Source organism: Rhinopithecus bieti, unplaced genomic scaffold, assembly GCF_001698545.2.
Source record: "Rhinopithecus bieti isolate Rb0 unplaced genomic scaffold, ASM169854v2 scaffold_35319, whole genome shotgun sequence".
Taxonomy (NCBI): Eukaryota; Metazoa; Chordata; class Mammalia; order Primates; family Cercopithecidae; genus Rhinopithecus; species Rhinopithecus bieti.
Window position 1 is genome coordinate 34,983 of NW_016815132.1, and position 27,814 is coordinate 62,796.

At 36.9% G+C, this 27,814-nt stretch overlaps 1 protein-coding gene across 6 annotated transcripts in view; it reads left to right on the plus strand.

The window, feature by feature from the left end:
• The first annotated feature begins 8,927 nt into the window (after positions 1–8,927).
• The window catches only part of MTHFD2L (methylenetetrahydrofolate dehydrogenase (NADP+ dependent) 2 like), a 181,155-nt gene continuing 162,268 nt past the window's right edge, over positions 8,928–27,814 (plus strand). Inside the window, exons 1-4 of one of the 6 annotated variants that reach the window (XM_017852962.1) lie at positions 8,941–9,078; positions 11,120–11,197; positions 19,914–20,063; positions 24,463–24,611. The gene's annotated coding sequence lies outside the window, so the exon portion shown is untranslated. The other 5 variants (XM_017852965.1, XM_017852961.1, XM_017852963.1 and 2 more) reach the window with 5 other exon arrangements.

A 27,814-nucleotide genomic window follows, 5' to 3' on the forward strand; every position in this document is an offset into this window, starting at 1 on the left:
ATATATATATATATATATATATATATGCATGTATGTGTATGTGTCTGTTTAAAACGCACCTGCTGGGGATTAGCATTGAATTGAGGGACAAGGCCCAGCCCTTGCCCTATAAAAGTTTGCAGTGTAGATGGAGACCACCTGACACCTCACCTGATCCCTGAGAGCAGTTCCAGGCCAACTTGCCTAAGTACTATGGGAATTCAGACTAAGGGCCAGATCACAGTTGCCTGAGATTCTGTTGTGATGTTAGAATTCACACTCTCATTCTTATTCAATAGAACTGACTCATTCACCAGAGCACCTACTATGTTCCAGGTAGTATTTTAAGAACTTGGGAGACATCACTAAATAAAATAGAAAAATCCCTGCCCTTATGGAGCTGATATTCTAATGGGGGCTTGGTTTTTCTCCTTGGGTACTGGGTTTTTTTTTTCCATGATGAGCATATCCTATGATGCACTACAGCACTCAAGCAAGATACCTGAAGCGAAAGAGGTGAGTCACTGTAACTGGGATAAAAAAGCAGGTCAGGGAAGTAGAAATTATTTTCTCTTATAATTTTAAATTTTGCCTTAAGCTCTTCTTTTGAAATGTTCTAGGTCAAAGTAATAATTCACGGATTCAGCACACTTTCCTTTGTTGAAAAGCGCTGTTTGTTCCCCCTCAAAGCTATGTGAGAGGCTGTGTAGGAGAGAGTGGAGAGCAGGTAGCCTACTGGACCTAGAGTTAACCATTTCAGCCCTGTAATTGATCAGCTGTGGGACCTCAGGTAAACTGGCTTACCAATGGTAGATGAATATGAAAGCTCCAAACTCTCTCGCAAACATGGGAGATTATTAACATACAAATTAATGTCTAGGTTTGTGGGTCTTGAGGCTGCAGTAGAGGTCATGGGCAAAGCTGCAAAGAGTGTGGGAATTAAAATACATACTGAGTATTTGCTCCAGGATAGGAGTGTGCTGGCTTTTTCTACCGATTAATTCGTTTGATTCTCACACCAACCTCAAAAACAAGGGTTATTAGCCCTTGATAGAGGAGGTAACTGGGACTCAGAGAATTGGTGGAGCCAGGATTCTAGATCAAAGCATTAAGCCTTTGCTTCTGTGCTCTTTCAAATTGGCCAGGCAGCTGCCCTTGCCCAGTAAATGGTACATCACAGTAAGTGTTTTATTAAAATGCCATTTCCCTGAAACAAAGAAATGATGGTATTAGGGGGAGGGCAAGGGAGATATTTTGAGAATATTTAAGTATATATGAGGACTACTTCTTCTTCAAATATCTATCTGGTATAAAACTACTATTCAGTTACTCTTATTATTTTTTGACTATAGGAGAGACTGCAACAGAAATTCCATTAGTGGATTTGAGATTGAGTTTAGAATATTTCTTTAAGTAGAGCTAAGTGTGGCAAAAATAATGAATACCTGTCATATCTATTAGTTTGGAGAAATGAAGAAGCTTTTCTAGTTATAGATCCAGATACCAGTGGTAATAACAAATATTATAGCCAGTGTTCTTCTGTCGCCATAGTTATTACAACTATTAGAGCCTCCCAAGTCATTTATCAATTCAATTCCCTTTTGGTTTTAATGTTGACACATTAGTTTGTATGAACGATGAGCCCACTAGGCTCAGAAGAAGACAACAAGAATTAGCGCGGATGGTTCTTCCCCTTCACGGGGTGCTCTCTCAGTATGAATATGCCTTCATGGGCAGAAATTAGGAACCCACTAGCTGTTAATGAAGAGTGCCTTGCTTTCCTTTCAGACAGCATAGTTTCCAAAGTTCCTCTTCTCCTTTAACGACATTGTCCTTTAGTGTGTATTAACCTGTGGTTTCAAAGAAATACTCTGGATATTAGCAATGTAAATATAAGTGATTAAATTAAATTACATTTATCAATAAAAATAGCTATTATTGATAGCTGAATGCATAAAGTATACAGCATCGCATATGGATGAACTCATTGTTTGTCATGCTACTACAGGTACATGCTCTACAAACACAGAAATTCTGATATTCTATGAAACATTATTAAATTACAATTGAACATGATCATTCCAATCAAATAAGGGAAAAAATATAAAGTATTTATAATCAAAGACCCTGTATTATTGAGTATATTCCTGAAGGGGAGGGGTTTTTTAATCTAGGATTGATATAAAGTGAATTATCTGCTTATGATTTTTCACTCTGATTATTAGAATAATATTCCCCAGACTAGCTCCTGGATCTGTGCATTTATTTCAACCTTGTCTCTTCCATACCTGCATCATTTTCGTATTGTGTATATTAGGACACATTCTGATTTCTGCATCAGAATGCTGAGTGAGTGTGCACAGTAAGCAAAGGAGTATACCTGGGAGCCAGTCTCACACCAGGATGGCTAGTAAAAATAGAACCATTCATAAGATAACTGTCAACCAATAAAATACATATCACTAAAACTAAACTAAATTTGGGTACCCTCAACTCAACTTCTCCCAGCCACATCTCAAAAACATGTCTAGCTACTCCAACATCATCCAATACAAGGAGAACTGTAAAGAAATAAAGTCAGAGTGAGAGGAAAAAAAAGCAGTCCTAATCAACTTGATTAAATATACGATTTCTCAGCAAATTGTGTAAAACTATATGACCATATGAGCACATTCCTAGGGCCCTTCCCAAGGCCCTGAAAAAAGCCTGAAAAAGTGAGGGGCTCTAATTAGCTTAATGGTACATTTACCTATGATTGTGATTACGTCTTGATTTATCTGATTGACATTGTTTTTTAAATTATCTAAAAGTGTTCATCCTTATTTTTAGATTAGCAACTGTGACCCTAGTAACTAGTAACAGTAACAAATGAAAGAAGATGCTGTTGTATGGCCAAAACAATGAAACAGACCTACATGATTTTATGAAAAGTTTTCCTTGGCTTCGGTTCAAAGAGATTTTTCTTTCCTTGACACTAAAGTGGTAGTTTGGACTAGGCATATAGATATCGTTCTATCTTTCTGGTTCTCCACTCAAATCACACTCACGTCTGCTACATTAAAATTAGCTTGTTAGGTTTTATTTCACCAAATTTATAAAGTAAACCACATATTGTTTTCTCTTTTGTAGATGCTGTAAGCAAAGTTCATGTGGGAAATGTTTGGCAATTTTCCTAGGTTTTACGCTCAGGGTAACAATATTTATCCTCAGGGTAACAATATTCTATAACTCCTTTGATCTTGAGGCCTCTGTGATGGAAATGCTTGGAGAAAGGGATTTTAAAGGGAGATTCTGAAATCCTTGGGAAAGTCCACAAGTGGATGGGGCTTCATAGTCATGCCAACAAATGACATTGTCTAGGAAACAGTGAGTCATGGCATGCTGAGCTTAGAATGGAGCCAACAGAAGGAAACTGGCCTCGGACACAGGATCTTTTGGCTGCTGAGCCAGAATGACTCTGAAAGACTAACACTGTTCAGCAGGTTTTTTCTGAGTGTTTACTATGTGTGAGGTGCTTGGGATTCAGATTCAGCTACTATTGTTAAGGAGAAAACAAGCAGAAAGTCAGTTAAGAAAAGGTACAGTGGGTTTCCAGGCTACAGGGTACAGAAAGATTCCCAGGCTGGCAGAACAAACCTTCAGATCTTAATCTGTACAGGAAGGTGGAGGGTGAAAGAATGATCTTTCAGGAAGCATTCAAGCAGGGGTGCTGCTTGGGTTGAGTTTTAAAGAATGCATAGGTTATATGCAGGATCTATATATAGATCAATAGCTTCCCTGAGCACATGTTCAAAGGTTCAAATATTTGGGGTCATTTCTTTGCAAGAAGAGTCAGTCAGTGGCCTGAAAGTCCATGCAGCAACTTCCCTCAGGAGAGCTGCTTCTGCAGAAGGCCCAGGGTTTCTAAAGGAGGGAGCACACAGATGTAAACACTCTTTGGTTCTGAGGACTGTCACCTCTTCTTTTCACCCATCACTTTTGTCTTAAAAACTCTATGCTCAACCCTAATTCTCGGTTTCTGTATCAATTCCCACCAAACAGATGCAAAGTCCTGTCCATTTGCTTCAATGGGCTCTGTATTTATCCATGATATAATACTCTGCTGACTACATTTTATTTGCCAGTTCATATCCTGACTAGACTGAAAGACTGATAAGGGAAAAAATATCTTATTTATATATCTTTCTTATGTATCTTTCCCATATATCCTATTTGGTGTTGTACTTATAACTCCTACCACAGTGCTTAGTACATAGGATGTTGCAAAAGTGTTTATGAAATTATGAATAACACTTCTATTAAATAATATTATTAAGTTAATGAACAAATAATTAAGTTTAGTAAAATATCAAAAGTTAAAGATATCAAAAACTAAACACTTACAGAATAAAAGTTTGCTTTTCTTGTCTAGTGAGCACATTAATACACATTTTAATCCTCTTTTGTCCTCTCCTGACTCACACAAAAAAATACATAGGCCTGAGCTGCTCATTGGTGCTAGATAAAAATAAAGTACTTATCAATTATAATTACTGCAAAGGCTCTTCAACAGTGCACATTATACCAGAAACTGAAACTTTTCTTATAAAACAAAATAAATAACAGTAGAAATAGAGAAAAGGCATTTCATTAAGTGTTATGGACTGAATTGCATTCCCTGTAAATTCATGTGTTAAAGTCTGAACCCTCAGTGCACCTCACAATATGACTGTATTTAGAAATAGGGTCTTCAAAGAGGTAGTTAAGGTTAAATGAGGTCATGTGGATTGGTCTTAATCTAAGATGACTGGTGTCATTTTAAGAAGAGGAAAAGACACCAGAGATGCATATGCACAGAGAAAAGGTCATGTGAGCAAGGGTCCCCAGACCTGAGCCGAGAACTGATAGTGGTCCATGGCTTGTTAGGAACCATGCCACACAGCAGGAGGTGAGCCACAGGCGAGGGAGCCAAGCTTCATCTGTATTTATAGCCACGCCCCATTGCCCATATTACCTCCTGAGCTCTGCCTCCTGTCAGATCAGTGGTGGCATTAGATTCTCATAGGAGTGCAAACCCTATTGTGAACTGCACATGAGAGGGATCTAGATTGCATGCTCCTTATGAGAATCTAATACCTGATGATCTGAGGTAGAGCTGAGGTGGTGATGCTGGCTCTGAGGAGTGGTTGCAAACACAGATTAACATTAGCAGAGAGGTTTGACTGCCCAGAGACCATAATAAATCCGTTGCCTGCAGACTCATATCAAAACCCTATCAGTGAGTGGCAAGTGATAATCAAGCTGCATCTGGTGGCTGACTTTATAGTGGCAAGGGAGTTGATGTACTTCAACTGTACAGCTGCATCTAGTGGCAGGCTTTAAGTCAGAATCTGACACTTATTTTAGTCCATGTGTGTCCTGCCCATTATTTTATTTACCACTTCCATCCACACCTCTTTGCAGCACTGCACACCTGTCTCAATCACAGTTTTGGTAAGCCCACAAGCTAACCCTAGCCAAAATGAATAAAAATAATCATCACTGGAGAGTTTCTTTGAAAAGAGGGAAGACCCAATGATGAGACAGCAGAATACTCTAAGACTGCCAACAAACAACAAAAAGAAAGCTGCATTTAAGAGAAAATACCATGAGTCCTACTTAAATTACAGGTTCATTGCACCAGACAATTCACATTCTCCAAGCCCTCTTTGTATAATATGTGGTAACTGGCTATCCAATGAAGCCATGAAACCTTCAAAACTGCTCCACTGTGTGGAGACCAAGCACCCTGCATTAAACAAGACTTTGGAGTTTTTCAAAAGGAAAAAACAGTATGGACAAGAAGAGCAGAAGCAATTATTGAAAGCCACCATTTTATCAAATGTGTCTGTACTGACAGAATCATTTGTAGTGGCTAATCACATTGCTAAAGTTAAGAGACCCTTTACTGTTGGTGAAGAGTTGATCCTGCCTGCTGCCAGCACATATGCCGTGAACTTTTAGGAGAGGCTGCAGTTAAAAGGCGGCATGTGTTTCTCATTCGGTTAGCACCATAAATAGATGATTTGATGAAATAGCAGAGAATGTGGAGGCACAATTGTTACAGAGAGTTAGTGAGCCATCGCAGTATGTGATCCAGGTTGATGAGTCTACCAATGTTGGTAAGGCAACAATGCTTATTTTGTGCAATATTTTTCAGAAGATGTACATGAGGATATGTTATGTGCACTTTTGTTGCCAACTAATATGATAGCTGCAGAACTATTCAAGTCTTTGAATGATTGCATATTAGGAAAACTCATTGGTCATTTTGTGTTGGTATAAGCATGGAAGGACCAATTGCCATGACTGGACAGCTTTCTGGTTTCACTATTTGGGTCAATGAGGTCACTTCTGAATGTAACTCTTCACACTGTGCCATCCATAGAGAAATGTCAGCTAGCCAACAAATGTCACCTAAATTTAACAACGTTTTGGAAGGTGTGATTAAAATTATTAACCACATTAAAGTGCATGCCCTTAACTCATGTCTGTTCATGCAGCTCTGCAAGGAGATGGACACAGAGCATACAGTCTTCTCTTACACACATAAGTGAGATTGCTTTCTAAAGGTAGATCACTGGCCAGAGTGTTTTGAGTTATGAGAACCTCTCCAGAGATTTATTATAGAAAAACAGTCACCACTGGCAGCACTTTTCAGTGACACAGAACGGGTTACAAAACTTGCTTACTTGTGGACATATTCAACCTGCTTAGTGAACTCAATCTTTCACTTCAGAGGAGAATGACAGCTGGGTTCAAGTCGGCAGATAGAGGGGCTGCATTCAAAGCCAAAGTGGAATTATGGGGGCAACAAGTGAACAGTGGGATTTTTGACATGTTCCAAAATTAGCAAAGATTTCGGAAAAGATTGAGCCATGGCCTTCTTTCTCCCAGCTAGTGCATGATCACCTCTCTCAGCTTTCAAAAGAGTTTAAGCATTATTTTCTAACTACAAAAGACCCTAGAACTGTGAAGAAATGAATCTGTCCCATTTGTGAATAAGCTAAGTGAACTGACTTTGTCTGTGCTAGAAGAGGATCAACTGTTTGAGATGGCAAATGACAATGGCCTTAAAAGCATGTTTGAGACAACTTCAAATCTCCATACATTCTGGATTAAAGTCAAGGTGGAATATCCTGAGACTGCCACAAAAGTACTGAAAATCCTGCTTCCATTTCTAATATTCAATCTTTGTGAAGCAGGGTTTTCTGCAGTGACAGCAACAAAAATGAGATTATGGAGCCGACTGGGCATAAGCAATATACTTCAGGTGTCACTGCCTCCCATCACCCACACGTGGGACTATCTAGTTTCAGGAAAACACGCTCAGGGCTCCCACTGATTCTACATTATGGAGTTGTATAATTATTTAATTATATATTACAGTGTAATAATAATAGAAATAAAGTATACAATAAATGTAAATGCGCTTTAATTATCCCTAAAGCATTCCCTTACCCCAATCCACAGAAAAATAGTCTTTCATGAAATTGGTCCCTGGTGCCAAAGAGGTTGGGGGCCATTGCATGTGAGGACACAATGACAAGGCAACTATCTTCAAGCAAAGGAGAGAGGCCTCAGAAAAAATTCAAACCTATTGAAACCTTGATCTTGGACTTCCAGCCTCTAGAACTGTAAGAAAATAAATACCTGTTGTGTAAGCCACCCACTCTGAGGCATTTTGTTATGGCAGCCCTAGCAAACTAATATATTCAGCAATTTCTTTTTCCAGAACATAAACATATTTTAATATCCTACTTCCTGGGGAGAAATCCTTTTAATTATTTTTGTGTATTTGGAAATAGGGATTGTATTCTAAATTGTAGTCTACTATAAAGAACTACCTGAGGCTGGGTAATTTATAAGAAAAAGAGTTTAATTTTCTCACAGTTCTGCAGGCTGTACAGGAAGCATGACTGGAAAACCACAGGAAACTTATAATCATGATAGAAGGGTGAAGGGGAAGCAAGCACATCTTCACACAGTGGCATGAGAGAGAGAGAGAGAGAGAGAGAGAGAGAGAGAGAGAGAGAAGTGCCACACACTTTTAAACCATCAGATCTCAAGATAACTCACTATCATGAGAACAGCAAGGGGGAAATGATCCCCATGATTTAATCACCTCACAGCAGGTACCTCCTCCAACACTGGGAATTACAATTTAACATGGGATTTGGGTGGGGACACAGAACCAAACCATATCAGGGATATATTATAATAAAATGTACTGAGAAGTACACAACAGCACCCTGGAATATTGCTGCCAAAAATGGACCTAATCATAAGGAAATATCAGATAAATTCAAATTGAGGAATTATTCCAGAATAAAGAAGACAAAAGAAACATGACAACTAAATGCAATACTTGAACCTGCATTGGACCCTGAAGCAGTTTTATCTACTTATACATCCATTTATCTACCCATCAAAGTAAAGGATATTATTGGGATAATGGTCATAATTTGAATAAAATCTATAGATTAGGTATTAGCATTGCATCACCATTAATTTCCTAGTTTTGATAGCTGTATTCCACTTTTATAAGAGAACTTTCTTGTTCTTAGAAAATGCTGGAAAATCTGGGCAAAAAACATTCTGGAATTCTGTAGACTCTTCTTTCAACTTTTCTATATAAGTTTTAAGTTTATTTCAAAATATAAATGCTATAAAATTAGAAATTCAAATAAAAATAACAAATTGAGAGGTGTGTACATTTAACAAAACAGTTATACTAAATCAGGTTAAATTTTAAGCATGCTGAAAATTTAATGAGACCTAGGAGTGTTTGTTTCTGTCAGGGTTAGTTTCAAAGTGCATAGTGGCATATTGAATTTTGTGTAATTTCCAGTAACATAGTGCAAGGATGAGTATCCACGCACATTTAGTGTTGCAATAATATAAAAAGCTTCAGGAGCACTCCAGCCAGCACAAGAAGTCCCCAGGGACAGCTAAGCACTCCAGTGTCTAGGGCCTGTGGGAAACTGGAAAGAAACAATCCAGTGTAAATATGACTTCCAAGCTGGCTGTTGCTCTATTGTTCTCTTGGCAGTTGCATGCTTTCTATAGCACTGTGTGAAGGTAGGCTCATCTTTCTAATCAATAGAGTTTTCTTTTATCTAAATATGATTCTCCGAAAGCAAGGCTATCCAAAATGCTTTGAGATTTGCTTATTAAAACAAAAAAATTCTCCATTTGCATTCATTTGATGTTGGCATGAGTACAAAATAACTTTTGTGAGTCTTAGACATTTTTACCTTTGTGGGACTCTGCAGCCATCATAATAGCAATACTTAAAATCATTTTTGGTGTAACTTAAAATACTTCAACATTTTTTCTATTTTAGGTAAAATGTAGGAGATTTTGTGGGCCCTAAAATTTCATCTTTATTTCTGTTGTGAGAAAAAATAACACTTTCTTAGACTGTAAAACTTCATGTTTTTCTTCTGACTTTAAAGGCAATTAAAACAACTTCATGGACCCCTAAAATTATTGTGGGCCCTAGGCACTGTGCCTAATGCATAAGTCTGTCCTCATTTGCATTAAATTTTGTATTATTTAGGTTCTATCTCTGTACTTCTCATAAAAGTGTAATATTTGCATTGATATAGACAGTTGCTAAAATTCAGAACTTGCCTATAGCACATATTATATATCACTCTATATACTTATATTCATTTATAATTTATATCCCATTCCATTGGGGGCCACGGCTGGTTAATACTGCCTATTAAAATTGAACTATGTAACCGTGTATTTTTACTCAGTGTTCTATTGACAAAGACTCAGATAGTAATCATTTTCTGCCTGTTTTGAAGACTTCTGATGGGCCTTAGATCATCCTAAGATCCTGCTGCATAACAAATTGTTTGTTTTTAGCATGTTTTCTGTATTTGCTTTTTTGTTTCATCAGCATTAAAAGATTTTTTTTTAAAAATACAAGAAATCTCTGTAAAATAGTCATGTTTCTGTTTATTCTTTCTGAAGGTGATATATCTGTTGATAAGATCATTGTCTCCTATAAATAGCATTATAGCATCATGAATAATACTACAAAATCAAATAGAAGAAAAAGTGCCATATAGACATAAAATATTAACTGTAATAAATTTGTAGTTTTATATATTTATATATACTTATATATTAGTTTTTATGTTGATATTCAAAATAGTGAGAATCATTTTGAAAGAAAGGAAATTAATTTCAAGGGTTGTTCTAAAATTAGCCTTTCTATTTGTAGCAACCTGTTTCTTTAAGACATTTCCCATGGTCCTCAAAATCATCATATTCAAATTTAAAGGGTATCTAGCAGAGTTGTGCCCTTTTGATGAAAGCAGTCCTTACTTCCTTGTTATGTTCATTGCTTCCATTGTGCCAAGTATTAGTACAGTACCACAATGCCAGCACATGAGGACACATTTTATACCTTTGCATACCAAATTTATTAAAGAACTCAGAATCATTCAGAGTGGATTATATTATAAAAATTAAGAAATCATGTAAGTATCTTCAAAAGTTCTTAGTTATTTTGCTTCTGTACACGTAGACTGTTTAGGTGCTGAAAGCACAGTGGTGAACAGAACAGCAAAAACAAACAAACAAACAAAAAATTCTGTCTTTACAAAAAGCATGGTACTGACATCTGGTTAGTTTTAGCTATTGTGTCTCCCTTGCTTCTGAATTCCAGAGCAATACTTTCATTTTTTGCTATAAGCAAATTCTAAAACACAGTGTGGGGAAGTAGATAATCTGACATTTTGCATAGTTAAAGTAATTAGAGAAGCACAAGAAAGTTTCTAAAATGATAATTAAATTTGAAATGGGAATTAGCATGAGTGAAGCAACTCCAGGTGCATGTTGATTAACATTAACCTTGGGTTAATGTTGATTAATCCAAGTAATATGACTCCAGGCATCCTGGGAATTCCTTTTACTGTGAAAGTTGGATTCAGTGGCCTTTGGCAAAGTAAGTGGGGTTCCTGCAGCTCCCAGAAAATTGTGAAAAAATCCTGTTGGAATCATTTCCATTTACCACTGAGCCAAATGACCATGATTTCCAAATGCAAAGGGATATGTAAAACCAGGTAAGTAATTTACCTCAGTAGTTTTTTCCTCTCTTTAGTGTGAAGCTTATTCACAAAAAGACTGCTGCCTGAACATACAGCAAATGTAAGAAGGTTGTGCAGATAGTCTGAAGGAGGTGAGTTAATTTTTCCCAATTTCTCTAATTTCTCAAATTTCATTTGTCATGAAACTAATAGGAAAGATTCACAAATGGCAGTTGAAGAGTTTTACCTAATGGAATCTCATTTGTATTTTTTTTCTTTTTTTTTTTTTTTTTTTTTTCTTGCTTTCTATCTTAAAAGGCTTTCTTTTCAGTGACAGAAAAATATACTAGTTGATAGCTAATTTGCTTTTTTCAATAATTGAAAATGTTAAGCAGCAATATAGCAAACCTCAAAGCAGTATTTCTTCAAAACAAAAAGCATAACAAATTTGCTTTGTATTCTCTTCTTGTTTTAAAATTTTACTTGCTATTTGAAAAATGCAAATGAAAAAAAGAGCATTCTTCCATGGTTTCCAGTACTTTCTTATTAAATATGCTAACAAAACTTGAAGTGAATAAAATTCAGAGCTATAGCCTGTGCTATTGGATACCCACCCGTATCACCTGATCTGCACCACTTCAGTGCTCACTGTTTTGTCTTCCAAGGGTTTTCCCTGGTTACCAGAGTTCACTATACTAGAAAGGCCTAGGTTGGAAATATTGGAAAATTAATGGCCTTGGGAGAAGACTTTAACCAATGACCCACTAAAGCAGTGTACTGTAAGACCTCACTTAACCTCATCAATAAATTCTTAGAAACTGTGACTTTAAATGAAATGAACAACAAAACAAATTTTGCTATAGACTAATTGATAGAAGTAATAGTTATGTTCCTTCTTTTTTTTTTTTTTTTTTTTTTTTTTTTTTTTTTTTTTTTTTTTTTTGAGACAGAGTCTGGCTCTGTCACCCAGGTTGGAGTGCAGTGCAGTGGCACGATCTCGGCTCACTGCAAGCTCCGCCTCCCGGGTCCATGCCATTCTCCAGCCTCAGCTTCCTGTGTAGCTGGGACTACAGGCGCCCGCCACTATGCCCGGCTAATTTTTTGTATTTTTAGTAGAGACGGGGTTTCACCATGTTAGGCAGGATAGTCTCGATCTCCTGACCTCGTGATCCACCCGCCTTGGCCTCCCAAAGTGCTGGGATTACAGGCGTGAGCCACCGCGCCCGGCCATAGTTATGTTCCTAAGGCATATTTCTGGTCACAAAAACATCATCAAACTTCTAAATAAAGATCAAAATACTTCTAATATTAAACACTGAAATATATGTGAACTATATATACATTTCAGAAAGATTAATGAAAACAACATAAGTACCCAATTTTTGGTGAATCTGTGAGTGACAGAGGTCATAGTGGTGGTGGGTAATGTGAGGAGGGACGTTTGCTCCCTATCCTAGTGAGGGGTAAACATGAGTCTTCCAATATCCACACCTTGCTGTTCATCATCAAACCTCTTTAAAATGTCTAGTTTTGTTTCTAATGTCACACTTTTTCTCTGGTGTGTGTGTGTGTGTGTGTGTGTGTGGCCATAGATGTAAGAGATGAACAATGCACCTTTAAAGTTTATTACAATAAAGTTAAGTCAGGGAATGAATATGTAAGATCCACCCCTTACCAGTATATAATTCAAAAACAAACATAATAAATATGGTACCCTCCCTGAACTTATACTATATCATTTATTGTCATGTATTTGTATGATTATTATATACTTTATAATTTTAAATTTTCATTAATACATAAAAATGTACAAATTTGGGGGATACATGTGATAATCTGATACATTCATGATATGGTTTGGCTGTCTCCCCATCCAAATCTCATCTTGAATTTCAGTTCCCATAATCCCCACGTGTCAAGGGAGGGAGCAGTGGGAAGTAATTGAATCATGCGATTTCCCCCATGTTGTTCTCGTGATAATGAATGAGTTCTCATGAGGTCTGATGGTTTTACAAGGGGCTTCCTCTTTCACTTGGCACTCATTCTCTGTCCTGACGCCCTGTGAAGAGGTGCACTCTGTCATGATTGTAAGTTTCCTGAGGCCTCCCTGGCCCTGCCGAACTGCGAGTCAATCATGCCTCCTTTATTTAAAAATTACCCATTTTGGGGCAGTTTTTTATAGTAGTGTGAGACTGGATTAATACAATCAAATCTGGGTAATTGGGATGTACATCACCTTAAATACTTTTCTTTGTGCTAGGAACATTTGAATCATTCTCTTCTACCTGTTTTGAAATGTGCAATAGATTGACTCACCCTACTGAACTACGGAACACAATGTCTTATTTCTTTCAATTAACTGTATACTTTTAACCACTATTCAATCTCTGTTCTTCCTCCTCACTCTCAACAATTCTTGGCCTTGGTAACCACCAATCTACTCTCTATCTTCATGATATCTACTTTTGTGTCTACCACATATGAGTGAAAATAGGCCATGTTTGTCTCTCTGTGCTTGGCTTATTTCACATAGCATGATGACCTCCAGTTCCATCTATGTTGCTGCAAATGACAGGATTGCATTAGTTGTTGTGGTTGAATAATATTCCATTATGTATACATACCACAGTTTCTTTATACACTCGTCCATTGATGGACACTTCGGTTTATTACATATTTTGGCTATTGTGAATAATTCTACAATAAACATGGGAGTGCAGATATCTCTTTGACATATCAGTTTTATTTCTTTTGGATATATACCCAGTAGTTAATTCCTGGGTCATGTGTAGTTCTATTTTTAGTTTTTGGAGAAACTCCATACCATTTTTCATAGTGGTAATTTTAATTTACATTCCCACCAACATGTATGAGGGTTCCCCTTTCTCTCCATCCTCACCAGCATCTGTTATTACCTGTCATTTTGATAAATGCCATTGTAAGTGGGGTTAGATGATATCTCATTGTGTTTTGGATTTGCATTTCTCTTGTGACTAGTGATGTTGAGCATATTTTCATATAACTGTTGGCCATTTGTATGCCTTCATCTGATAAATGTCTGTTCAGATTTGTTGTCCATTTTAAAATCAGATTAATTTGTTTTACACTATTGAATTGTTGGAGCTCCTTATATATTCTAGTTACTAACACTTGTGAAATGGATAGTTTGTAAAAATTTTCTCCCATTCTGAGCTGTCCCTTTACTTTGGTGATTGTTTTCCTTGCTGTACAGAAGCTTTTTAGCTTGATGTAATCTCAATTGTCAATTTTTGTTCTTGTTGCCCGTGCTTTGCCCAGACCCATGTCCTGGAATGTTTCCCCAATGTTTTCTTCTAGTAGCTTCATAGTTTCAGGTATTATATTTAAGTCTTTAATTCATTTTGATTAAATTTTTGTATACACTGAAACATAGGAGTCTAATTTCACTCTTATGCATATGGTTGTCCGGTTTTCCCAGCACCATTTATTAAAGAGACTGCCCTTCCCCCATTGTCTGTTCTTGGTGTCTTTGTAAAAACTGACCTATCTTTAAATGTGTTTACTGATATCTGGGTTCTCTATTCTATTCCACAAGTGTACATGTCTGTTTTTCTACTAGCCATGCTAATTTGGTTACCATACTTTTGTAGTATGTTTTAAAGTTGGATAGTATGATGCTTCCAGCTTTGTGTGTGTGTGTGTTTTTTTTTTTTTTTTTTTTTTTTTTTACTCAGGATTGCTTGGGCTATTCAGGGAACTTTTTAGTGTGTGGTTCTATATAAATTTTGAGAATTTTGTGTGTGTGTGTGTGAAGAAAGTCAGAATTTTGACAGGGATTGCATTGAATCTCTAAATTGCTTGTCATTCTTGAAGGCAGCATGTACTTGGGTCTTGTTTCTTTACCCATTCAGCACCTCTACAACGTTTAATTGGAGAATTGAAACTGTTTGTATTCAGTCCTATTATTGACAAGTAAGGACTTACTACTGACAATTTGTTTCTTATTTTCTGGTTGTTCTCAGACTCTTCCTTTATTACCATCTTCCTTCATGGTTAAGTGATTATCTCTGATAGTAAGCTTTTAATTCATTGATTTTTATTTTTACTGTACTATTATAGGTTTTTGCATTGTGGTTACCTTGAGGCTTACAACAAACATCTTTAAAACATAACAAGTTATTTTAAGGAGATGACAACTAAGAGCACAATAAGATAGAAATAAAAGAGAAAACTAAAAAACAAAACTGCTCACAAGGATATTCAGGACTTGAACTCAGCTGTGGATCAAGCAGACCTAATAGACATCTACAGAACCCCCCACCCCAAATCAACAGAATATACATTCTTCTCAGCCCCACATCATACTTATTCTAAAATTGACCACATAATTGGAAGTAAAACAATCCTCAGCAAATGCAAAAGAACGGTAATCGTAACAAACAGACTCTAGGACCACAGTGCAATCAAATTAGAACTCAGGATTAAGAAACTCACTCAAAACCACACAACTACATGGAAACTGAACAACCTGCTCCTGAATGACTAAACAAAATAAAGGCATAAATAAATAAGTTATTTAAAACCAATGAGAAGAAAGACACAACATACCAGAATCTCTGGGACACAGCTAAAGAAGTGTTTTGTGGAAAATTTATAGCACTAAATGCCCACAGGAGAAAGTGGGAAAGATCTAAAATCGACACCCTAGTGTTACAATTAAAAGGACTAGAGAAGCAACAACAAACAAATTCAAAAGTTAGCAGAAGACAAGAAATAACTAAAATCAGAATAGAGCTGAAGGAGATAGAGACACGAAAAACCCTTCAAAAAAATCAATGAATCCAGGAGCTGCTTTTTGAAAAGATTAACAAAATAGATAGCCCACTATCCCAACTAATAAAGAAGAAAGAAGAATCAAATAGACACAATAAAAAATGACAAAGGGGATATCACCACTGATCTCACAGAAATACAAACTACCATTAGAGAATACTATAAACACCTTTACACAAATAAAATAGAAAATCTAGTAGAAATGGATACATTCCTGAACACATACACCCTCCCAATACTAACCCAGGAAGAAGTCAAATCCCTGAATAGACCAATAATAAGTTCTGAAATTGAGGCAGTAATTAATAGCCTACCAGCCAAGAAAAGCCCAAGACCAGACAAATTCACAGCTGAATTCTACCAGAGGTACAAAGAGGAGCTGGTACCATGCCTTCTGAAACTATTCCAAACAATAGAAAAAAAGAGACTCCTCCCTAACTCATTTTATGAGGTCAGCATCACCCTGATACCAAAACCTGGCAGAGACACAACAACAACAACAAAAGAGAAAACTTCAGGCCAATATCCCTGATTAACATTGATGCAAAAATCCTCAATAAAATACTGGCAAACCTAATCCAGCAGCACATGAAAAAGCTTATCCATCATGATCATATCCGCTTCATTCCTGAGATGCAAGGCTGGTTCAACATATGCAAAACAATAAACGTAATTCATCACATAAACAGAACCAATGACAAAAACCATATGATTTTCTCAATAGATGCAGAAAAGGCCTTTGATAAAATTCTACACCCCTTCCTGCTAAAAACTCTCAATAAACTAGGTATTGATGGAACAAATTTAAAAACAATAAGAGCTATTTATGACAAACTCACAGCCAATATCATACTGATTGGGCAAAAACTGGAAGCATTCCCTTTGAAAACCGGCACAAGACAAGGATGCCCTCTCTCACCACCCCTATTCAACACAGTATTGGAAGTTCTGGTCAGGGCAAGCAGGCAAGAGAAAGAAATAAAGGTATTCAAATAGGAAGAGAGGAAGTCAAATTATCTCTATTTGCAGAAGACATGATTGCATATTTAGAAAAACCCATCATATCAGCCCAAAATCCCCTTAAGCTTTATCAGCAACTCCAGCAAAGTCTCAGGATACAAAACCAATCTGCAAAAATCACAAGCATTCCTATACACCAATAATAGACAAACAAAGAGCCAAATCATGAGTGAACTCCCATTCACAATTGCTACAAAGAGAATAAAATACCTAGGAATACAACTTAAAAGGGATGTAAAGGACCCTTCAAGGAGAACTAGAATCCACTGCTCAAGGAAATAAGACAGGACACAAACAAACGGAAAAACATTCTATGGTCATGGATAGGAAGAATCAATATTGTGAAAAAGGCCATACTGCCCAAAGTAATTTATAGATTCAATGCTATCCCCATCAAGCTACCATTGACTTTCTTCACAGAATTAGAAAAAACTACTTTAAATTTCATGTGGAAACAGAAAAGAGCCCATATAGCCAAGACAATCCTAAACAAACAGAAAAATGTGGGAGGCATCATGCTACCAGACTTCAAACTATACTATAAGGCCACAGTAATCAAAACAGCATGGTACTGGTAACAAAACAGATATATAGACCAATAGAACAGAATACAGGCCTCAGAAATAACACCACTCATCTACAACCATCTGATCTTTGACAAACGATAAAAATAAGCAATAGTGAAAGGATTCCTTATTTAATAAGTGGTGTTAGGAAAAGTGGTTAGCCATACGCAGAAAACTGAAACTGGACCCCTTCCTTATACCTTAAACAAAAATTACTCAAGATGGATTAAATACTTAAACATAAGGTCTAAAACTGTAAGTATCCAAGAAGAAAACCTAGGCAGTACCATTCAGGACATAGGCATGGGCAAAGTCTTCATGACTAAAACACCAAAAGCAATGGCAACAAAAGCCAAAATTGACAAATGGGATCTACTTAAACTAAGGAGCTTCTGCACAGGAAAAGACTCTATCATCAGAGTGAACAGGCAACCTACAGAACGAAAGAAAAATTTTGCAATCTATCCATCTGACAAAGGGGCTAATATCCAGAATCTACAAAGAACTTAAACAAATTTACAAGAAAAACAACCCCATCAAAAAGTGGGTGAAAGACATGAACAGGCACTTCTTAAAAGAAGATATTTAGTCAGCCAAAAAATATATATAAGAAAAAAGTTCATTATCACTGGTCATTAGAGAAATGTAAATCAAAATCACAGTAAGATACCATCTCACACCAGTTAGAATGGCAATCATTAAAAAGTCAGGAAACAACAGATGCTGGAGAGGATGTGGAGAAACAGGGATGCTTTTACATTGTTGGTGGAAGAGTAAATTAGTTCAACCATTATGGAAGACAATGTGGTGATTCCTCAAGGATCTAGAACCAGAAATACTATTTGACCCAGCAATCTCATTACTGGATATATACCTAAAGAATTATAAATCATTCTACTCTAATGACACATGCACAGGTATGTTTCTTGCAGCACTATAGCAATAGCAAAGACTTCGAACCAACCCAAATGCCCATCAGTGATAGACTGCATAAAGAAAATGTGGCACATATACACAATGGAATACTATGCAGCCATAAAAAAGATGAGTTCACATCCTTTGCAGGGACATGGGTGAAGCTGGAAACCATCATTCTCAGCAAACTAACACAAGAACAGAAAACCATACACCACATGTTCTCACTTGTAAGTGGAAGTTGAACAATGAGAACACATGGACACAGGGAGAGGAACATCACACACTGGGGCCTGTCAGAGGCTGGGGGGCTAAGGGAGGGATAGCATTAGGAGAAATACCTAATAAAGATGACAGGTTGATGGGTGCAGCAAACCACCATGGCACATGTATACCTATGTAACAAACCTGCACATTCTGCACATGTATCTCAGAACTTAAAGTATAATAATAATTAAAAAAAAAATGCTCTACACTTTAACTCCACACCCTCACAAACACTTTGAATTTTTATTTTATCAGTTTACATATTTAAAAAATATCTATTTTGAACAGGTTGTCACTATTATTGTTTTTGATAGATTTGTCTTTATAAGCTTCATACTAGAGTTATGATTGGGTTGCACACCACACTTAAATCATTGGCATATTCTGGGGTTGTATTCATACTTAATTTTACCGGTGGATTTTATACCTTGAAATGTTTTCTTTTAATTAGTATACTAATATGTTAGCATTTTAAAATTTCAGGTTGAAGAATTCCCTTTAGCATTTCTTGCAAGATGGGTCTAGTAGGGGTGAATTCTCTTAGCTTTTGTCTGTGAAAGACAATTTCTCTTTGCTGATACTGTCCTATTTCTTTCTGGCCTACATGGTTTCCATTGTGAAGTCTGTTGCCAGGTGAACTGGAGTTGCTTTGTTATTTTACTCTTTTGCTGCTTTCAGATCTTCTCTTTGTCTTTGATATTTGAAAGTTCAATTATTGTATGCCTTGATTAGTGTTATTTGGGTTGAATCTGTTTGGTGTTCCCTGACCGTTCTATATCTAGATATTTCTGTCTTTCATGAGTTTTGGAAAGTGCTCTGTTATTATTTCTTAGGATAAGCTTTTCTTCCCTTGCTCTTGCTCAGCCCCCCCCTTTAACTCCAATAATTTTTAGATTTGGTCTTTTGAGGTTATTTTCTATATCTTATAGGTGGCCTTCTTTTCTTTTCATTGTTTTTTTTTTTTTTTTTTTTTTTTTTTTTTTTTCTTTTCTGTCTTTGAACTCTATTTTCTTAATAGCCAGTCTTTGAGCTCACTGATTCTTTTCGCTAACCCATTCTGCTACTGAGATCCTCTGAAGAGTGTTTCAATTCAGCAAGTGTGGTTCTCGGTTCCAAGATTTCTGTTTCATTTTTAAATTATTATTTCAATTTTCTTGTTAAATTTATCTGATAAGTATCTGAATTGTTTTTCTAAGTTATCTTGTAGGTCACTGAGTTTTCTTAAAATTGCTATTTTGAATTCTTAGTTATAAAGTTCACATATTGGTTTTCTAATCCCAATTGGCAGCATAGAAGCAAGCTTGCTTCTCTTCCCTACACCAGAAACCAAAAAGAAATACCCAGCAGCAAGATCTTCACCAGCAGCAACCCAGAGATCCTGTATGAGGATGAGACAGTACCTGTAGCTACAGAGAAGTGGAAAATTTCTGAGCAGATGGTAGGAGAACCAGATTATACAGCCATGATGCCTCTTCCCTGCATTCCGCCACGCATCAGCAGCATGAAAAATCTGCCCTCAACTCATGGTTTCTGCACTGAAAAATGTGAAATTGAGATTGTCAATCAGCTTTACCATCTTCTTTGGTTTTCTGCCAGGAGACCTGCCTTTGCCTTAAACCACAGGTAGCATTGTGACTACCTGGAGGGAGAAATGTCCGTGACGGCTGGCAGAGACAAATAGGGAAGCCAGGACTACCATCCTCAGCCGTAAAAACTCCTTGTAACTTGACCAAAGGAGATGCCAAATTAGTAGAAATCATGTAGCAAGTATGTTCCACAGGTCCCCCGGGCACACACCCGCGGCCGGCCTTCCCACAGTGCTAGGGTAATCCTTTTGGACCTCCTCCTTATGGGACAGGCAGTGCTCTGGCCATTTACTAAAGTCAAAGTAAACATAGGCTTACCGCGCCACCTAGAGCCGAAAACAAGGCAGCAAGCTAGCAGTGAAGATTCATTAAGCAATCGTATTCAATAAAAACCAAACCAAATCAGACAGAAAAAGCTGGAATAAATAACTAATTATTCAATACAAATACGTAGATGTATACCCACAAGAAACAACAGCAAACATGGAACCATAACCTGCTAGACAAAGCAAAGTTCCAGCAACTGACCCTCCTGAGATGGCGATTTGTGAACTCTCTGACCAAGAATTCAAAACAGCTGTTTTAAGGAAATTTCGTTATCTCTAAGATAACACAGAAAAGCAATTCAGATATTCATCAGAGAAATTTAACAAGGAAATTGAAATAATCATAAACAGAAATCTTGTAACTGAGAACTACATTTGCTGAACTAAGAAACTCTTTAGAGGATCTCAACCGCGGAATAGGTCAAGCAGAGAAGAGAATCAGTGAGCTCAAAGACTGACTGTTAAAAAATACATGGAAGAGAGAAAAGAAAAAAGAACAAAAATGAGAGAAGGCCACTTAGAAGATATAGAAAATTACCTCAAAGATAAAATCTAAAAATTACTGATGTTCAGGAGAGAGCAGAGCAGGAGCAAGGGTAGAAAGCTTATTCAAAGAAATAATAAGAGAATACTTTCCAAAACATGAGAAAGATATAAATATTCAGGTACAGGAAGGCCTCAGAGCATTACATTAGTCAAATAAGACTAGTGAAGGTATTTAATAATCAAACTGTCAAAGATCAAGCACAAATATAAAATTGTAAAGGTAGCAAGAGAAAAGAAGCAAATAGCATATAAAGGAGCTCCAAATCATCTTTAGCCAGCATAAGAAAAAAACAGAGAAGACCCAAATAAATAAAAGTAGGAACAAAAAAGGAGACATGACAACTGAGACCTCAGAAATACTAAGAATCATTAGAAACAATTAGGAACTCTTACATGCCAATAAATTGGAAAATATAGAAGAAATAAATAAATTCCTGGACACATGCAACCTACCAATATTGAACCATCGATAAATAGAGAACCTCAATAAACCAATAATAAGTTATTAAATCAAAGCCATAATAAAAGGTCTCCCATCAAAGAAAAGCTCAGGGCCTGACAACTTCACTGCTAAGTTCTACCAAACATTTAAAGAACTAATACCAATTCTATTCAAATACTTCAAAACGATTAAAGAGGAGGGAGGGAATACTTACAAACTCATTATACAAGGCCAGTGTTACTGTGATACCAAAACCAGACAAGGACATATTTTTTTAAAAAAAAAAGAAGCTAGAGGCCAATATCACTGATGAACATAGATGTAAAAATCCTCAGTAAAATACTAGCAAGCCAAATGCAGCAATACATTAAAAACATCATTCACCATTGTCAAGTAGAATTCATTCCAGATATACAGGATGGTTCAACATATGCAAATCAATGCATGTTATACACCACGTTAACAGAATCAAGAACAAGAATCATATAATTATTTCAATAGATATCATAAAGGTAAAGGCATTTGATAAAATTCAACATTCCTTTATGATAAAAACCCTCAACAAACTGGGCATAGAAGAAGCATACCTGAAAATAATAAAAGCAATCTATGACAAACCCATAGCTAACATCACACTTAACAGGGAAGAATTGAAGGCCTTTCCTCTAAAGGCTAGACCAAGACAAGAATGCCCACTTTCACTACTATTTTGCTGTTATTCAATATAATCCTGGAACTCCTGGACAGAGCAATTAGATAAGAAAAAGAAATGAAGGAAAACCCAAATTGGAAAGATGGAGGTCAAATTAGCTTTGTTAAGAGATGACATGATCTTATATGTAGAAAAACCTAAAGACTCTACCCAAAAAAAAAAAAAAAAAAAAAACTGTTATAACTCATACAGGAATTTAGTAAAGTTGCAGGATACAAAATCAATGTACAAAAATTAGTAGTGTTTCTATACACCAAGACTGATCTAGCCAAAAATGAAATCAAGAAGGCAATCTCATTTAAAGCTACAAAGAATATGTAATACCTGGGAATCAATGTAAGCGAAGATGTGAAAGACTTACATAAGGAAAACTATAAAACTCTGCTGAAAGAAATAGAAGAAAGCACCAAAAAACTGGAAAAATATTCTCCGCTCATGGATTGGAAAACTTAATATTGTTAAAATGACAATGCTACCCCAAGCAATTTCCAGATTCACTGCAATCCCATCAAAATTCCAATGACATGCTTCACAGAAATTTTTTAAAAATCTGAAATTTATGTGGAACTGCAAAAGATCCTAAATAGCCAAAGCAATCCTGAACAAAAAGAACAAAGCCGGAGACATCACACTACCTGACTTCAAATCTATTACAAAGCTATAGTAACCAAAACAGTATGGTACTGGCATAAAAAGGGACACAGAGATAAATAAAACAGAATAATAATCTGGAAATATATCCATGCATTTGCAGCCAGTTCATCTTCAGCAAAGGCATCAAGAACTTCAAATGGGGAAAGGCCAGCCTTTTCAATAGGTGGTGCTGAGAAAATTGCATAACTATATGCAGAAGAATGAAGCTAGACCCCTATCTCTTACCATACACAAAAATTAAATCAAAATGAATGAAAGACTTGAATCTAAGACCTAAAACCAAGAATTACTAGATGAAAACTCTGAGGAAATACTTCAAGACAATGATCAGGACAAAGAGTTCTTGTGTAACCTCTAAAGCACAGGCAACCAAAGCAAAAATAGACAACTGGGATTACATCAAGTTATAAAACTTCTGAATAGCAAAGGAAATAATCAACGGAGTGAAGAAACAACCCGGAATGGGAAAAAACAATTGCAAACTATTTATCTGATTAGGAATTAGTAACTAGAGTATATAAAAAGCTCAAACAACTCAATAGGAAAAGAATTAAAACTCAATTTAAAATGGACAAAAGATCTGAATAGACACTTCTCAAAAGCAAATATACAAATGAGTAACAGCTATATTAAAGTAATGGTAAACATCACTATATATCAGATAAATGCAAATTACAACCACAATGAGATATCATCTCATCCCAGTTAAAATGGCTTGTATCAAAAAGATAGATAATAACAGATGCTGACAAGGATGTGGAGAAAAGGGAATTCTCATACACAGTTGGTGGGAATTAGTACAGCCAGTACAGAAGATTGTACAGAGGTTCTCCAAAATTAAAAATAGAACTACCATTTGATTTCACTACTGGGTATATATATTTAAAAAATCAATGTATCAAGAAGATATCTGCATTCCCATTTTTATTGCAGCACTATTCACAATAGGCAAAATATAGAATCAGTTTAAGTGCCCATAAATGGAGGAATGGATAAAGAAAATGTGGTACATATACACAATGAAATATTATTCAATCATAAGACGTATGAAAGCCTGCCATTTGCAGCAACATGGATGGAACTTGAGGTCATGTTAAGAGAAATAAGCCAAGCACAGATAAATAGGGCATGTTCTTACTCTTATGTGGGAGCTAAAAAAAGTGGATATCATGAAGATATAGAATGATGGTTACTGGAGACCAAGAATAGCAGTGAGAATGAGGGAAATAGGAGAGGGGGGGAAAAGAATATAAATATATTTATTACCAAGGAGCTTTACACTTCAAAATGGTAAATTTTATACATAAATTATATATATATATATACATACAGACACACACACACACACACTGTCTTTTATTTTAAGAAAAATTAAATAAGTAAATTCAGCCTTATCTTTCAAAAAAAAGTTGACATATTTCTGTCTTGTTAGGGTTAGACAATGGTTCCTTGCATTGTCTGTTTGGGTTGGTCATGGCTCCTCCTTTGCTATTATTTCTTTTGGATGTACATCTATGTCTTCGCATTGAAGGATCAATTATTCCAGTCTTCTCTATCTGGCTTTGTTACAGGTGGGTCTTTGTTCTCAGAGCTCCCAAGATGTGGCAGGCAGCACCCAAGATGGGGGTGGGCCACTCCCAAAATGGCAGCAAGCCTTTTGTCCTCTGACCTGGGGCTCTTGGCCTCACGGATTCCAAGGAATGGAACCTTGGGCCATACGGTGAGTGTTATAGCTCTATTAGAAGCCATGGGTCATGGTAGAGAACCATGGAACCCGGTGACCAGTGTTCAGCTCAATTAGGAGGAACCTGGGCACTTAGCCATGCAGGAACAATGACGAGCCTTTAGTCCAATCAGGAGTGGCAATGGGCGCCTCGCTGGATCAGGAGCACAGTAGACACCCTGCCGGATCAGGAGGTGTGGAAGTCAACAGAGTCTGGGAGGGCAGCAAACAGCAGTGGTGGATGGTGAGCAAAAGCTCAGCTTCAGCCATAACAAACATGGGCCAGAAGAGTGTGCAGGAGCAAGATTTAATAGAGTGAAAACAGAGCTCCCATCCAATGGGAGAGGACCCCAAGGGGGTTGCCACTCCCTGCTCGAATGCCTGGCTTTATATCCCTATCATTGTCCTTCCCTCTGTGCTCTCAGGCAATATATGATTTGACTATTTCTTTACCTCCTGCTTTAGCCTAATTCGTATTTTAGTGAGTCCTCTTTACTACCTGATTGGTTGGGTGCAAGCTGAATTATAAGCCCCATGTTTAAAGATAGGTGCCTTCACCTTCCCCAGCCAGGCTTAGGAATTATTAGTTGGCCTAGGAAATCCAGCTAGTCCTGTCTCTCAGCTTGTTTTGGTGTTTATTGGGAATGTTTGCATAGACAGTTTTTGAAATTTACCTGTTCAATTTCTTATTTGCTTTTCCACTAGGTCACTTTCTCCTATTTGGCACTAGAATGTGTCTGAAGCTCAGGTTTGCCCTAGCTCTAGAAAAGGATTAGGAGAACCTGAGGAGGTCCCAAAAGTGATATCCTAGGGATTGGCTAGTGAGGATTCATAAGGAGGGAACCTGTGGATGGTACTTCTTACAGCATGATACTAATGAACAGTCACTCTGATTTGGCATCTCCTTTGGCCAAGTTGCACAGCAGAGTATCCAGGGCTAGGGATGGTAGCGCTGCCTTCTTCGTTTGTGTCTGGCTGTCCTCAGGAGTATTTCTCCCTTCAGGCACTTGCATGCTTCCTGTAGGTTGAAGCAGGAACTGATCTTAGGAAACTTACAATCATGGCAGAAGGGGAAACAAAAACATCCTTCTTCACATGGCAGCAGGAAGAAGAATGAGTGCCCAGTGAAGGAGGAAGCCCCATATAAAACCATCAGCTCTCATGAGAGCTAACTCACTATCACAAGAATAGGATGGGGAAAACCGCCCCCACGATTCAATTATCTCTAATTGAAATAATTGTGGGGTTCCTCCCCCAACACATGGGGATTATGGGAATTACAAGATGAGATTTGAGTGGGAATACAGCCAAACCATATCACGCATGAAGATATTTGTGGGTTTTTAAATTTATATTGTTAGATGACCTTACCAAACATGACAATACTCATATTCTCAAATTTTATGCTAGTTTTATGATAGTTTATGAATATACTTAGTGTAGCTTGTTTTTGCCCTAACTTCAAAGATGAAAACAAAACTTCATTATGTGGCAAATTTTCTCATCTTATTAGAGTAGTTTACTGGTGCTCTAGGTAATAACTGAAATATGGTGTTTTCAAGAAGGCCAAAGTTGCTCAGCAAGAATTGAGATAATTGGCTTAAGCAGGGTTGATTACTATTGTAGAAAGGATCAGAGCTAAATAATTATCCATAGGATAACATGAGATAACAGATGAAGTAGTAATCCCAGCAAAATTCACATTCAAAGGCTGAGGTACGAATGCTAGAGAAAGTCAGGCCTGCTGCCAAATGTGAGCTCTCACATTCAGTCTGTCACTAGATTCTATTGCTCTTACCTCCTTAATGAGTTTAATCTGTCTCCTCCTTGCCATCCACAGTGACATAGCCTTAGTTCTGGCCCTTATTGTTTCTCGCTTTGATTACTAAAACAGTCTTATAAGCCTTCAAGGTCTCCCTTCCTTTAGTCTGTTTACTCATTCATTCATTGAGAGGCACTGACTCGACACAAAATTTCTGGCTCTAGTCTCTTGTCACTCACTTGACCTCAAGTAAATTACCTAATCTTTTAGTGTTTTAGTTTCCTCATCCATAAAATAGGAATAATAATTTTTGAAATAATATTATTCTTGTAACTAAAAGGGACCAAGAAGTTTTAGGACAAGTTCAAGATTTCATGGAACAGAAGGGAACAAGGCTGCCCATAAAAAGAGCTTGGAGGACAGTGGACAAAAAGAATAAAGTTGTTTTATGGGATTATCCCATCCATTATAGCTTAATTAGGAAAGCAGTTACACAGTTAAACAAATATGTAATGAAATGATGTGTGTTGGCTTTCATTATGAAAAAAATAAACTTAGGTGTGAAATGAAATATGTAAATGGGGGAGTCTCAGCTTGAGCCTAAGCTGGGCTCACATTAGAATTCAGGTATGTCTAAAATTCATGGAGTCTCTGCACAAAGAACCAAAGATTCTCCTATGAAAAACTCACCATAATATCCCAAAAGGCTGAACTGGGTGAAGAAGTGAGGTCATTAGCTAAGAATGTTTGGAGAGCATAGCTGCACTACAAAATTTCCTTGAAGTCTTTAAAATATCCCAAATTTTACACATTTTAAAAAATATTAGTTAATGTTATCAGCTGAATATTTGTGTTCCCCTAAAATTCATGTATTGAAATCTAATCCTTAATGTAACAGTATTTTGAAGTAGGGCCTTGGTGAGGTAATTAGGCTATGAGACTCGAGCTCTTATGAATGGGATTAGTTTCCCTCTAACAACAGATCAGTGGGCTAGATTGCCCTCTTTCCACAATGTGAGAATACAACAAGTCAGAAGTCTGTAACCTAGAAGAGATCTCTCACCAGAGCCTAACTATGCTGGCACCCTGACTTCAGAATTTTAGCCTTCAGAACTGTGAGAAATAAATGCTTGTTATTTAAGCCACTCAGTCTGCCATTAATTTGTTTTAGCAGCACAAACTAAGACATTTAATATTTTAACATATTTACTATGAAATAATTGACAAGTATTATGGGAAACTGATGTATCAAGATAATGGACATGCTTATTCCATGGCTCCAAGTACCTCCTTGCACATTTCCGCCACCACTACATGCATTCCAGTTTTAGGAGCAATGACATGGTCCTGGAGAATGGGAGAGCCAAGAGGCTTGTTCAAGGTATTATTCAAGGATAATGGGTCAGTCTTGGACCAAAATTCCCTGAATCTTAGTAAA